This window comes from Caretta caretta, chromosome 1 (genome assembly GCF_965140235.1).
Source record: "Caretta caretta isolate rCarCar2 chromosome 1, rCarCar1.hap1, whole genome shotgun sequence".
Classification (NCBI taxonomy): domain Eukaryota; kingdom Metazoa; phylum Chordata; order Testudines; family Cheloniidae; genus Caretta; species Caretta caretta.
In genome coordinates this window covers 301,372,871-301,388,744 of record NC_134206.1, presented here as the reverse complement: position 1 = coordinate 301,388,744, position 15,874 = coordinate 301,372,871, and the positions used below count along the sequence as shown (strand labels likewise).

Below are 15,874 nucleotides of genomic sequence, written 5' to 3'. Positions count from 1 at the left end.
AAATTCTCTAAATTCTTACTATACCTCAGCTACTGAAACATTGTGTAGATAAGCATACAGTATTGTGATGTTACTAGATTAGGTATGTCTGTTTAGAGATTCATTTGTCCGAAGTATATTTTCTCCCTTGTCCTCGGCCATATGTGTAAATTTTGTCAGAATTACCAACAGTTGGTATCACTATTTGCAGTATAAGTAAAATAATTTAAAATTAGAGCTGGTTGGGAATTTTCCCTCTAAATTACCTTGACAGAAAATATAGTTTCCAAAACATTTTAATTTTCCTGTGGAAAATTTCAAATTTGCTAAAAAATTTCAATTATCCATTGAGAAAACCTAAATTAAATATTTTGTTGTGCATTGGACAGTCTCCAAATTTTGAGTTCGTCAAACTGAATCAACACATTTTGTTCCTAGACAGTTCTACATTTATCTGTGTCCACCTGAGCCGCTATAGTACCTCATCGGAATTGTACTTTGAGTGGCTCACACCTCTCTTCTTCTCTGTGGGTCAGGCTCCCAAGCTAGACTACATTGCCCATGATATGTTACGGTCTCCTCTTCTGGTTCAACAGAAGTGGTGCATCATGGGAGTCATATGTCCACAATGGGATATGTAGTCTGCCTGGGGAGCCCAGCCCATAGAAGAGGGGGCATGAGACCCAAACTACAACTATGAAGTACTAAGGAAGACCCAGATTTATTCTGAATAAAGCCAATGTTTGGATTCAGTTCAACAAACCAAAATGAAACATTTCAATTCAGCAACATTGAAATGTACCAATTTCATTAGAAATGTCAAAGCAAAATGTTTGGAATCAACATTTTTAAGAATTTCAATTTTTTTGTCCCAATTCCGGATGAAAACAAATTTTGAATCACTGGAATTTTCTGCAGGTCAGAAATTGTGATTTTCAACCAGCTCTGTTAAAAACAAATTAAATTCAGTGTGCAAGTGGGTATGGATGCAATCCTTGCAAGTCAGAGTGAAAACACATTGTTGTGGTAATGTGTGAAAGTTTGCACTGCCACTGTCTGTAAAGTATCTATTCTGTGGATTAAAAAAAGGTTTCAGACTCCAGTGTTGTCAATCTAGCAGTTTTTCTTGACCAGAAACATTTTAAAATACGATCACCAGATTATAATATATTTGCCACAGGAACAGCCCGTGGCAGCCGTGAATAAACAGGTGTTTTGAGAATTATATTCTGCACTGAAGTGGACTGTCATTTTGAATGCTATTCCTACCAGAAATGCTGCTCTAAAGCATTCACAAATAGGGATTTCTGGTTATTTGTTCCAAGTATTAGGTAATTCAAGAGAGTGGGGTACATACACTGTGAGCTATACTGAGCATGCGTGCACTGCATGGGTTTCCATACAGCACTCACTAAAACTCCCAAAGTCCTGACCCATCATTCACTGGGCTTATTCTAAGACCTGAGATGGCTTCCCTGGCGGACACTCAGTTTGGTTATTCCAAAACCCTGGTGAATAACTGAAGAAGGATGTAGCCAGCATATTATAGCATTGATTGTATCAACCAATGACAGCCTGCAAAAAGAACTGCTGCTACTTGTAAGCCAGGCTTCCTATACTGACATTAATTTAAATGGGAACACTGGGGCCTCATTGCACACTCAGGTAAGCTAAATGTTTCTAGAAGCTTACCCCATGTCTAGAAAGTCTTGCCAGCTATTCCAGGAGCTCTCAGAATTTAACACACTATTTTTGTAAATTAATTATGATCATCATTCGTGACTAGCAGAGCAACATGCTGAATATGAATTCCAGAAATCTATCCAGATTAATGACTATTCTTTATAAATATTTTTTTATTAATTTTTAAAAGCTTTTTCTATTCTTTTATCTGTATTTTTTCTGGGCATCCCCAGCTGTGTCTTTCTGTTATCCTAGCCACCTTAGATATTTTAGAAGCTCTCTTAAGGACATTTGTATTATTTAATCAAGAAATGTAAAGCGGAAGAGGAGATATGGGAAGGATATGTAAGAAGGATTGATTTAAAGACCATTTACCTTTCCCCAGAATACAAGAACAGGAGACACACAAAATTAAGAATCAAATACAAAAAACACACAAAGGCTTAACATAATTTAATACGGAGTATTTGGCATAGAAAGAATGGCAGTACTTGTGCTACTAATTATTTGCACACTTCTATAATGTATAATGAGTAGTGAGGATCCAACTGCAAACACTTACAAGTCAGCTGACTGTTCCATAAATACGAACACCAGCATGTGTAAAATGACAAGCATTTCTTCACACTTTCCAGATAGCACATTTGGACTGATACATTCTGTAAAAATGGAGGGGTGTAAATTGTCATAGCTCCATTGACTTCAGTGGCAATTTACAACAGTTGAGCATATGTCCCATATTCTCCCTAAAGTCAAGGACTGGACTTGCCATTTGCAACATTACGCTTGGTAGATTACACAGGGACAGCTGCGGGGAATGGTGTTACAGAGCAACGGCTGGTATGTTTTTATTATTATTTGGTAGTAATAGTGCTGCATCCTTTTATATCAGGCCAGGATTTCATCCTTTAAGTGTGAATATTATTAATTTATCTTAACATCCAATGAGTGTATAAGCATGTATTGGCATACTATTCAATGCTATTGTTTACAGGTACCTCAGATTTTCTCTGGACTATTTAGTGAACATCTAACTGAAACCAATCAGATTTGTTTGTTTTGTTTTGTTTTGAAGTCATTTATTATGACTATTGATCCTATAGAATGCCCACAGATTATAAAAAGAGAAGTCACCTGGAGAGAAAAAAAATTGGATTTCAAGGCAACAGTGTTGTGCTTTTTATTCAAATTTCAAGCTTTTAATGGCCAGGTTTCATGTGCCAAAAAAAGAAGAGAAAGAAAAAAAAAGCTCATTTACTGAGTGCTATTTGTTTTGATTCAAACTCATTCAGAGAACAGCATGTAGACAATGAAGCGTTCTGTAATCAAAGTATTTGTGACTTAGAGAAAGTACTGCGGGGATAGGAGTGGAGAGCTACAATTAACTAGAACCGCATAACAGGATTTCTTCATTAATGTAATTAATAACGTACCTTCGTGGTCCCAGTTGTGAAAGATGGTTTGGTAATGCAGTATTTTGTCTCCTTTGCACATTATTTCATATTTCAATGCTGTACCCTGATTCAACAGAGCACTGAACTACTCCTTATGTTGATAAATGGGCTACACTGGTTACCTTAGGCAGAGAAATTTCATTCCAAAACACCTTCCCTCCTGGTATTCTACAGTACTCATCATTCACAGAGAGGATAGGTATTTTTTCGTATCATTTCATCCAAAAGAAGTTTAATCCATATCAATAGTTTGACTGTTTGAGAGTTTTAGAATGTGAAGGTGGGCTAGGAACAGCAATAAACTGGTAAGTCAATAAACCATTTAATTTCAGGGAGTTTTGCAATAGGTTTGAAATCAAGAAAATTTTGCCTGGTTTTGTCTGGGTCCAGTCAGCCTGGGTTTCCCCCATTCCAGTATTGTTCCCTCTTCCTCCAACCAATCCAAGGCTTCCCTCTCAGTTTAGTTATAACTGTTTTCCAGGGGCAAAAGTGTCTGCAATCAACACTCAGTATTGTCAGGGCATTCCTAACAGTCTGGCCTATCTTGCCCCTTCATTAATGGTCCATCCCTCTGTCACAAGTCACTTTGAGAGGGATAAGGATACTGGCAAGTTTTGATTAAACGTCACTTGGAGTTTTGCATGGAGTTTCAGGTTTATTTCAGCACAGAAATCCAAAAGGAAACTCATGGGATGTTACTGTGTTAATTTAACCTGCTGGTGAGGTTTAGCCTGTGGCCAATAGTGTGAAGCACAATAAGGAGGAATTCTTTAAACAAAATCTTAGCAATTGTATAGGTCCAAGATAAGATAAGGATGATGAAATTATGACTCATGATGTAGAAAAGGCAGAAGTATTCAATACATATTTCTATTCTGTATTGAGAAAGAAGAAGGATAATGTATTCCTGTGTTGCAGTGATAATGAAATACTTTCTATTCCAGTAGTAGCTAGGGAAGTTGTTAAATTGCAACTAAAACATTTTGTAAATCTGTAGGAATGGATAACTTGAACCCAAAAGTATTAAGAGAATTGGCCAAATAGCTCTCTGAACTATTAATGTTGATTTTTAACAAATTTTTGAACATAGAGGACATTCCAGAGGACTGAAAAAAGCTAATTTTTAAAAAGGAAAAATGGAACAACCGAGGAAACTTCAAGTCAGTTAGCATCACATTGATCCAGAGCAAAAATCATGGAAAAGCTGATATGGGATGCAATAATAATTAATATCGATCAACATCATTTTATGGAAAATAGATCTTGTCAAACAATGTATATTTTTATTTATTTGAGATCACAAGTTTGGTTGATAAAGGTAAATCTGTCGATAAATATACTTAGTTTTCTGTAAAGCATTTGACTTAATCCCACAAGACGTTCTGATAAAAAAGGACTATGCAAAAATCAATCAATCCCATATTAAATGGATTAAAATCAAATTGTTAGGAGAAATAAGATGACAGATGATCATCATATTAATACTTCATAGGATGATAGTCATATATGCTTCTTCTATGATTTAACAGTGGTATTTTAAGAACTTGCAGAGCTAGAACCTAGTACCATGGTGGGATCTGGGTTGCTGATACCTCCACATTGCCACGGGAGGCTTGGAGTGGACATCTGCAGGAGAACCCTGTGAAGCTAGGCTCAGGAGGAAGTACTGTCCGCAGGGTCTGAGTGGCAGCCCCTCACAGCCCACTGATTGGCCAATACCAGTTTATAAACCAGGAAGCCATGATGAGGAGCTATGGGAGCAACAGCAGAGACTGCTTGCCAGCTTCTGCTTGCAATAGACCCTAGCCTCTGCCTTCTGACCCTGTTTCATCCTTGACTTTTCTATTTGACTGCTATCTATAACCTGGTACCCAACCCTGATCCGGTAACCTGACCTTGCCTGCCTCCTGATGCCTGATTCTCAGCCTGCCCTCTGGCCTGTCTGAGACTCTGACCTCCTGGCACCTGACCTGGCATGACTCCTGCTTTGACCACTAACACTGCCCATGTCCCCGTCACGACAGGTAAGCTACGCTGCTTTGCTCTTTTCAGTTATATACTTTATGATTCACTGGATAGTCCTGTGGTCAAACTCAATGCTGTTTAGCAAGCTAGCAAGAATGGTCATAACTGATAAAATATAAAGAGAAAAGTAAGCTGTTATTCAGCATTAGTAAGGCTGGTCAAAAAAAAATCCACAAACAGTGGTTTTGATGGAAAAATCATGTTTTGACTAAATGAAATTTGTCTCTAAAGTGTCTGTCTTCTGCATACAATTTCAACTTCTGGGAGAAAAACACCTGAAAAACTATTCTTTTGTTTTTTTTTTTTTCAGTCCCCAGCTAGAGTACATCTCCCGTGATGAACCACGGTTATAGGACTCCCATGATGATGTACAGCAGCCCACTAAGACAGGAGACTGTGGTCCATCATAGGAGATGTAGCAGAGAGATCGTGCAGGAGAATGGGGCACAAGGTACCTGAACTACAACTCCTTGTGAGGCACTGTAGTGACATTTCCAAATCAGTTTTCAGCTGAAAATTTTTGGTCTGCAATTTTTCACCAAAAAGTCAAAATTTCCAGGGAGAAGAAGACATTTTCCAACAGCTCTACTCATTAGTATATAATTGGGAGAGCCACTTTCCTCTTATCTGCCTCTTTCCAGGAGCCAGCATTATTGGGTCTGATTTGCCATTGCCCTACTTGTGCTGTCATTGACTCCTGTGTGAAGTAAGTGCAAAGATGGTTTGAAATGCTGCCAGATCAGAATGTAAATGACTATACAGGATGGAAGGCAGTGCAGAATCAGCAACATCGTTTCTAAGCAAAAGAAGCTTAGGGTGACCAGGCCAAAAAAATGGCAGATAAAATTCAGTGTTGATAAATGGAAAGTAATACATATTGGGAATCATAATCCCAACCATACATACAAAATGATGATGAGTTCTAAATTAGCTGTTACTATTCAAAGAGATCTTGAAATCATCGTGGCTAGTTCTCTGAAAACATCTGCTCAATGTGCAGCAGCAGTCAAAAAAGCTAACACAATGTTAGGAACCCTTAGGAAAGGGATAGATAATAAGACAGAAAATATCATAATGCCACTATGTATCCATGGTACACCTTGAATACTGTATACAGTTCTGGTCACCCATCTCAAAAAAGATATATTGGAATTGGAAAAAGTACAGAGAAGGGCAACAGAAATGATTAGAGATATAGAACAGCTTCCATCTCAGGAGAGATTAAAAAGACTGGGACTGTTCAGCTTAGAAAAGAGATCACTGAAAGGGGATATAATAGAGGTCTATAAAATCATGAAAAGTGCGGAGACAGTTAATGCGTTATTTACTCCTTCATATAACCACAAGAACCAGGGATCACTCAAAGAAATTAATAAGCAGCAGGTTTAAAATAAACAAAAGAGAGTACTTCTTCACATAATTCCCTATCAACCAGTGGAACTTGTTGCCAGGGGATGATGTGAAGGACAAAAGGATAACAAGGTTCAAAAAAGAATTCAATAAGTTCATGGAGGATAGGTCCATCAATGGCTATTAGCCCAGGTCATCTGGGATGCAACCCCATCCTCTCGGTGTGCCTAAAACTGACTGCTCGAAGCTGGGACTGGACCACAGAGGTTGGAGCACACAGTTGCGCTGTTCTGTTCACTTCCTCTGAAGCATCTGGCAGTGGCCACTATTGAAAGACAGCATGCTGGACTATGTGGACCATTGGTCTGGCCCGGTATGGCTATTCTTTTGTTCTAATGGCATCATTCCAGCAGAAGCCTGTCCTGTGTGATTACACCCTCCACTGAAATAACACAGGAGTCTCCCCCAGAAAGCCTCTAACTGTCAAAGTAACTGTGACTTTATCACTTCAGGGGAGGAAGGTGTTGTCAGCAAGAATTGTTACAGGTCTACAGGGATGTCAGGTATATGCACAATGTACAACTGACCCAAGGAAAACCTCCAGGACTGTTTCAGATGAAGGAGGTACTTAAAAACTCATCCCTTCCCCATGATTTGTCTGCGAACTGCACTAATGAGACAGGAATACTTTCTGACATTAAACTGCATCTACAAAGAAAAGGATATGCCAAGACATACCAACTGCCAACCACATCATTAGCTAGGATAATATCCCAACAAGGAAAGGAGCAGAGGTTTCTACAGGAAAAGGACTAGATTTAGACTGACCAAAAAAATCACATTATCATTCTTTATACACTATAGTAATCAGACATTTTTAAAACGGGAGAAGGTAACAAAGCATCTATGGAGCAATCTAGGGCTTGTTGGTGTGTTATGCACTAGACCTGGCAAAGCTACAGCTTCTGATTTCCTCATATGGATAGAAACATGGCAACCACTCCCTGCTGTGAAACATCTTTCTTTCTCTCTACAAAATTGAACTTATACTCTGCCTTGCTGAGCGTTCCTGTTAATGACAAGTTCTTCGAGTAATAATCTATCAGTTACACTGTTTGTGATGTTCCCTGCCACAGAGCGGGGTGATGTGTTTCCTTTAACCTTTCCCATTTTTCCTTATTTTTAAAATTAATTGTTGATTAAATAACTTGCATTTTCTTTAACTTGTATGTAATGGTCAGTGGGTCAGAAAAGTGCCCAGTACAGAGAGAGTACCCCGGAATGGGGACACCCTAGCCCCTGTCCTAGGTGACCACAGCAGGATTGGGGGTCGAGCCCCCAGGAATCCTGGGCCCTGCTTTGTTGGGGTTACGAGGACTCTGCCAGACAGGAGAGTGGAAGGGGAGTCCTCAACGGCAGGTAGGCCACTGGGGAAAGGAAGTGGGAGCGAGGACTCAGATCCTTTCGCTAGCCCACTTCACCGGGGTAGTGCAGAAGCTAGGAAAGTTCCCCACAATAGCGGGACTATTCCCCCGCTTACATAATGCAAAAGGAGCAGAATGGGAGAAAGAACCTTGTTCTCTATCTTCTTGGGTACTGGAACTTATTGTCGTCATAGCATGGCTGTCAAAAACCATCAACTAGTGTCATGAAAGATTACATCTTTGTTATAAACTAACTGTGAGGGAGATACTCAATTTCTTCATAACACCATTCACAAAGCATTACTGAAAGATCAATGCATACATGGCTATTATACCTTTTAGATAAGCCATTTTTTAAAAAAGGATACATTCAACTCATCTGTTAGTTCTATCCTGTTGCTAGATAGTGCCTGACTTGAACATTTCTTTTCCAGAAAGCCTCAGCCTGGGTATTTTTTTTCCTCAAGAAACTACAAAACTGATGTCTTTTTTCCTGATAATTATCAAATTTGACAAAAGCATTCAGGGCTAATCTGAAATTACAAACAGATTTTCCCTGAAGATAATGAAAATGGTGAAAAGAATTTTGAAGATCTTCTGGTCATAATACTATAAGGATATGCTTTATATTGGATCTGGAGGTGTATAGAATGTCATGATGGTTTTTTCAAAGCAGAAATAACATCTTTGTCATTATAGGGCTCTCCTGGGTTTTTTCGCAGAAACTCTTAATTGTTTATTGCATGGATTCTCCTTCTAAAAATCCTCACCATAAACCCTACTGAAATCCTTAGAGGATTTTGCATAAAAATTTATGGCACACTATATATTTTCTAGCAGCAATTTGCTTTGATCTTTTTGCTACAAAAATTACTCTGAAGAGATTATCTAGCAGATTGATAACTCAGATAACCTCTCTACCTTGCATTTGTCATTTTCTTGTTTTCACTGAATTATCTAACCATTTTTATTTCTAATGCCTGGGTTCCAAAGCAGATTCAAATTTTATTCCCCTTTTTCCTCCCCTCCCCCCAAAAATGAATCTGTTAATGCTGGGTTCTGTTTAGTATTAACTCCCAGTTTCTTTCAAATTCAAAACAATAGCCATGACTGATGCAATCAGAGCAGGTAAAACTAGTAATAATATCAATCAATTGGTTTGTAAATAATTTGTGAACTGATTTTAGTTTTCTTTGTAGTCATTACTCTTACATAGTTATCTGACAAAAACTTCAGATGGATTTGTCAGTAGGTGAGTTATTGATAATTGTTTGATTCAACTACAATATTTGCTATTCATTAAATTGATATGGTCGTTCACTTAAGTCACATGGCATTGTCTCTGCTCCCAAACTAGAATAGAGATGAAAATTTTTTAAACAAGAATAGTGGTTGCTGTCCCCAATACTCAAGGATGTCCCAAAAAGAGTCATAGCAAAGCACTCTGACTTTATTCATAACTTTCTTATATTTTTTTTTAAAAAGACACTTTTACACACACTACACTCGTCTCAAAACAATTATTCTTCCTCAGTTCTTGCGTTATTGGACCTTCATCTTGAGAGAGCCTTTGAGACATTACCAGGCCCTGAGACAAAACTCATAAACCAAGTGATATCCTATTCTTATAGATTTGTGAGAGGAAATGAATGTTTTATGCTAAAAGGAATGTATTCTGTGAATTATTGTTTTTACCCGGATGATGAATTATTTGTTGACTTGTTTGTATTAGAAATTCTCTAGCACTGTCTCAACCAGGCGTTACATAATCTGTCATTTTAAGCTCACTTGCTTCTACACCACCTATACTGTGACAATTCACCTTTTTTTTTTTGTTTGTTTGTCTCAGTCACATTAGTCTTGAATAACTTTCTTTATGCTTCTCTGACTAGAGGCAATAATTCCCTTATGTGTGAACTGTGGAAGCTATCTTTCCTTGGCTTAGGAAACGTTCCTTGGACCCTGGGGTCCTTCAAAATTACTAAGCTATTTCTAACTTGCCATTTAAGTACAAAGCTTTGAAATGGATAGTGGTTCCATAGCTGCAAGGGTATTTATTAACAGTCTTATTATGAGAGACATTTTAAGTCATATTTTCATTCATGTCATGGAACCAAGATAGATCTCGTCCCGATTTTAAATGACCATCTTGAAAATGCCATTCCCATTTCTCCTTCGTTGCTCATTTTAGCTGATTTTAGTGTGGCATTTGACACTATTGACCATACTGTGGAATGTACAAAGTAATTCAGGCATTTAACATATCTATCTTACGTGGATGATGAAGTAAGTTTTTTAAGTGAGTAACTTCTGCTCTTCCATTAAGGTGGCTGAATCAGATGCCACATCATTAAGTTTTGCATTTGATATTATTTAGCCTTCATTTGCCATCTTTGCTCCGGGTCATTTGTCATCATGACAGTGCACATTTCCCTCCATAGTAATACTACACAAAATGTCTGTTAAACAAATCCAAAATATGTTGTGCCTGTGTTTGTCAAAGAAAGGCATGGATTAACATTCATTTTCACCAGTTAAACTCTCAGAAAACCAAGGTGCTCATGATTATTTCTCATCATCAGCTCAAGATAAATTTTGTTTTGTGAGTGATGTACAGTACACATCAGACAGGTTCATTAGCTAAAAACCTTAGTACAAGTTTGACTCCAAAATGTAATTTAAACAGCATGTTTGGCAGATTACTAAGAATACTTATTACCCTTTGAAAAACATTGGCAGATTCTAGAAATGTTTATCCGTGTATGACTTTTGAGAAGCTTGTTCAAGTTTTTATCTCCTCCAGACAAGACATGTTCACCAGTGTTCTCAGGCAGACTGAATTCTAAGCAGCTGCACCTTGTGCAAAACCATGCTGGTCAAGTAGTTTATTATTGTGTAAAGAAATGTGTATACTGTATTCCTTCATTCTAGGATAGCAGCACTGGTGACCAGTAAACCAAAAGATTCACTTAAATTCTGGAATTAATGTACAATTTCATTACTTGCCAGAACCCTTACTGCAACTCAGATTTAATTTTATAATACATCTCTTCCAGGCTTCTCTACTAATTCCTTTACTACCATCTTTACCTATAACATTCACTGTAGACAGACATCTTACCTTTCAGTTCACGTTGTTAGTTAATATTAAAGTTGTAATGTATACCAAGGAATACAACATTTAAAAAATAAACCCTAGTCATTTAAAGGTATGGAAATGAACAATTAAGGGAAGATAGATAGCCTCATATTTCATACAATATTTAAAATGTATGTGTATAAGATGTCACATTATACATTCCAAAAACAACCTTGAATCATAGGATTGGAAGGGACCATGAGAGGTCATTTAATCTAGTCCCATGCACTCATGGCAGGACTAAGTATTATCTAGACCATCCATGACAAGTGTTTGTCTAACCTGCTCTTAAAAATCTCCAATGGTGGAGATTCAACAGCCTCCCTAGGCAATTTATTCCCGTGCTTAACCACCCTGACAGTTAGGAAGTTTTTCCTAATGTCCAACCTAAACCTCCCTTGCTGCAATTTAAACCCATTGCTTCTTGTCCTATCCTCAGAAGTTAAGAACAACAATTTTTCTCCCTCCTCCTCGTAACAACCTTTTGTGTACTTGAAAACTGTTATGTCCCCTCTCAGACTTCTTTTTTCCAGACTAAACAAACCCAATTTTTCAATCTTCCCTCATAGGTCATGTTTTCTAGACCTTTAATCATTTTTGTTGCTCTTCTCTGGACTTTCTCCAATTTGTCCACATCTTTCAAGAAATGTGGCACCTAGAACTGGACACAATACTCCAGTTGAGGCCTAATCAGATCGGAGTAGAGTGGAAGAATTACTTCTCGTGTCTTGTTCACAACATTCCAGCTAATACATCCCAGAATGTTGTTTGCTTTTTTTGCAACAGTGTTACACTGCTGACTCATATTTAGCTTGTGGTTTACTATGACCCCCAGATCCCTTTCTGCAGTACTCCTTCCTAGGCAGTCATTTCCCATTTTGTATATGTTCAACTTATTGTTCCTTCCTAAGTGGAGTACTTTGCATTTGTCCTTATTGAATTTCATCCTATTTACTTCAGACCATTTCTCCAGTTTGTCCAGATCATTTTGAATTATCATCCTGTCCACCAAAGCACTTGCACGCCCTCCAACCTTAGTATCATTCGCAAACTTTATAAGTGTCCTCTCTATTCCATTATCTAAATCATTGATGAAGACATTAAACAGAACTGGACCCAGAACTAATCCCTGTGGTACCCCATTCGTTATGCCCTTCCAGTTTGACTGTGAACCACTGATAACTACTCTCTGGGAACAGTTTTCCAACCAGTTATGCACCCACCGTATAGTAGCTCCATCTAGGTTGCATTTCCCTAGTTTGTTTATGAGAAGGTCATGTGAGACAGTTTCAAAAGCTTTACTAAATCCAAGATATACCATGTCTGCTGCTTCCCCGCTATCCACAAGGCTTTTTACCCTGTCAAAGAAAGATATCAAGTTGGTTTGACACAACTTGTTCTTGACAAATCCATGCTGACTGTTACTTATCACCTTATTGTTAGGATATATATATATATTCAGACCTGTCTGTAAAGGCCTATACTCTAAGAATTTAGGTGTATTCTTATTACTTCGCTAGTTATAGAGGTATAAAAGAGAGAATCAAAATCACTGTCTGCCGGTGTAAGGTTCTTCTCTTACTGTGACAGTCTGAGGCCCTGTTCTTAGGCTAAGGCCTTTGGCTAAGCAACAGAGGCAGCCATAAACTGGGAAGCGACCGGTCACCTCCTCACATTCCAAACTAGTCACATTGAAAGAAGGTGCTATTGGGCTGTTAGGAATATATTCCTGTCCTGATGGTGCCTGTTGCCTCCAGAGAAAGGGAAGTGCCTAGAAGATGTAAAAGGAAACTTAGTTTGATAGCATCCTGTCTGGCAAGAACTCACTTATCAATAGCTGGGATTTGAAATCCTCACTTCTGTATTGTTTTGTCATTACAGTTCCCACTTTGCTATTGTTTGTCTGTATAATCTCTGTCTGGTTCTGTGATTGTTCCTGTCTGCTGTATAATTAATTTTGCTGGGTGTAAACTAATTAAGGTGGTGCGATATAACTGGTTACATAATCATGTTACAATATGTTAGGATTGGTTAGTTAAATTTCAGGAAAATGATTGGTTAAGGTACAGCTAAGCAGAACTCAAGTTTTACTATATAGTCTGCAGTCAATCAGGTAGTGGGTGGGAAATGGGAACAGGCAATGGGGGTGGGGAAATTGGAATCATGTTTAGCTAAAGGGGGAAATGGGAACAGGGACACAGGTAAACCTCTGTGGTGTCAGAGCTGGGAAGGGGGACACTAAGGAAGGAAACTGGAATCATGCTTGCTGGAAGTTCACCCCAATAATCATTGAATTGTTTGCACATTTGGACTTCGGGTATTGTTGCTCTCTGTTCATGCGAGAAGGACCAGGGAAGTAAGTGGGTGAAGGAATAAGCCCCCTAACACTTATTATCATCTAGATGTTTGCAAATTGATTGCTTTATTATTTGCTCCATTATCTTTCTGGGTACAGAAGTTAAGCTGTCTGGTCTGTAATTCCCCGGGTTATCTTTATTTCCCTTTTTATAGATGGGCACTACATTTGCCCTTTTCTAGTCTTCTGGAATCTTCCATGACTTTTCAAAGATAATCACTAATGGCTCAGATATCTCCTCAGTCAGCTCCTTGAGTATTCTAGGATGCATTTCATCAGCCCCTGGTGACTTGAAGACATCTAACTTGTATAAGTAATTTTTAACTTGTTCTTTCCCTATTTTAGCCTCTGATCCTACCTCATTTTCACTGACATTCACTATGTTAGAAGTCTAATAACTACCAAACTTCTTGGTGAAAACTGAAACAAAGAAATCATTAAGCACCTCTGCCATTTCCACATTTTCTGTTATTGTTCCCCCTCCTCCCCATTGAGTAACAGGCCTACCCTGTCCTTGGTCTGCCTCTTGCTTCTAATGTATTAGAATGTTTTCTTGTTTCCCTTTATGTCTCTAGCTAGTTTGATCTCGTTTTGTGCCTTGGCCTTTCTAATTTTGTCCCTACATACTTGTGTTTGTTCATCCTTTGTAATTTGACCTAGTTTCCACTTTTTGTAAGACTCTTTTGTGGAGTTTCAGGTCATTGAAGATCTCCTGGTTAAGCCAGGGTGGTCTCTTGTCATACTTCCTAGCTTTCCTATGCAGTGGGATAGTTTGCTCTTGTTCCCTTAATAATGTCTCTTTGAAAAACTACCAACTGTCTCAATTGTTTTTCCCCTTAAACTTGCTTCCCATCTTAGTGTTTGTAGCTATATTTGCTAGTTAGAAGCATCTGGCTTTGCTTTCACTGTTCCTAAAAGACCTCTGCAACATTGCTATGCTATTCCTTAAACACTAAGCAACTTACACTAAGATGGGAAGGTATATATCTTACCTACTAACTCCCTGAGTTTGCTAAAGTCTGCCTTCTAGAAATCCATTGTCTTTATTTTGCTGTTCTCCCTCCTACCGTTCCTTAAAATCATGAACTCTACCATTTCATGATCACTTTCACCCAAGCTGCCTTCCACTTTCAACCAGTTCCTCCCTATTTGTCAAAATCAAATCTAGAACAGGCTCTCCTCTAGTAGCTTTCTCCACCTTCTGAAATAAAAAATTGTCTTCAGTACATTCCAATAACTTCTTGGATAATAAATATCAGAAGGATAGCCGTGTTAGTCTGGAGCTGTGAAAGCAGCAAAGAGTCCTGTGGCACCTTATAGACTAACAGATGTATTGGAGCATAAGCTTTCATGGGTGAATACCCACTTTGTGCATCCAATGAAGTGGGTATTCACCCACAAAAGCTTATGCTCCAATACGTCTGTTCGTCTATAAGGTGCCACAGGACTCTTTGCCACTTTCCTTGGATAATCTGTGCGCTGCTGTGTTTTCCCAACAGATGTCTGGGTAGTTGAAGTCTCCCATCACCACCAAGTCCTGTGCTTTGGATGATTTTGTTAGTTGCTTTAAAAAAAGCCTCATCCACCTCTTCTTCCTGGTTTGGTGGTCTGTAGTAGACCCCTACCATGACATAACCCTTGTTTTTTACCCCTTTTATCCTTACCCAGAGACTTTCAACAAGTCTCTCTTCTATTTCCATCTCAACCTCAGTCCAAGTGTATATCATTTTTAATATTTTAGGCAACACCTCCTCCCTTTTTTCCCAGCCTGTCCTTCCTGAGCAAGCTGTACCCTTCTATACCAATATTCCAATCATGCATATTATCCCACCAAATCTCTGATGCCAGTTATGTCATAGTTGTGTTTTATTTACTAGCATTGTGAGTTCTTTCTGCTTATTCCCCATACTTTTAGCATTAGTATTCAGACATCTAAGATACTGATTTGATTTCAGTTCTGACTTGTCTCTCCTTTATCCCTGCTATAATAGCCCATGCTCCCCCCCCCCCAAATTCTGACCCTTCTCCCAGGTCTCCATGTTTTTGACTTACCTTTGGTCACCTTCCCCCTTCAAACCTAGTTTAAAGCCCTCCTCACTAGGTTAGCCAGTCTGTATCCAAATATGCTCTTCCCCTTCCTTGATAGGTGAACCCCATCTCTGCTTAGCAGTCCTTCTTCCTGGGACAACATCCTGTGGTCAAGGAAGCCGAAGCCCTTATGGTGACACCATCTTCACAGCCAGGCATTCACCTCCAGGATGCATCTGTGTCTGCCTGGGCCCCTACCCTTGACTGGAAGGATCAAAGAGAACACCACCTGCGCTCTGAACCCATACTCCCAGAGCCCTGTAGTCACTTCTGATCGGCTGAGGGTCATACCTCACAGTATCATTAGTGCCCACATAGATGAGTAGCATAGGTCAGTAGTCAGAGGGCCAGATGATCCTCGACAATCCCTCCATAT

At 38.8% G+C, this 15,874-nt stretch overlaps 1 long non-coding RNA gene across 3 annotated transcripts in view; it reads left to right on the top strand.

Moving 5' to 3' along the window:
- Positions 1–2,323: 2,323 nt before the first annotated feature.
- The window catches only part of LOC142070613 (uncharacterized), a 55,409-nt gene continuing 41,858 nt past the window's right edge, over positions 2,324–15,874 (top strand). For all 3 annotated transcript variants that reach the window (XR_012666504.1, XR_012666505.1, XR_012666503.1), the window contains exon 1: positions 2,324–2,502. This is a non-coding gene — a long non-coding RNA (uncharacterized LOC142070613). The remainder of the gene's footprint in view (positions 2,503–15,874) is intronic.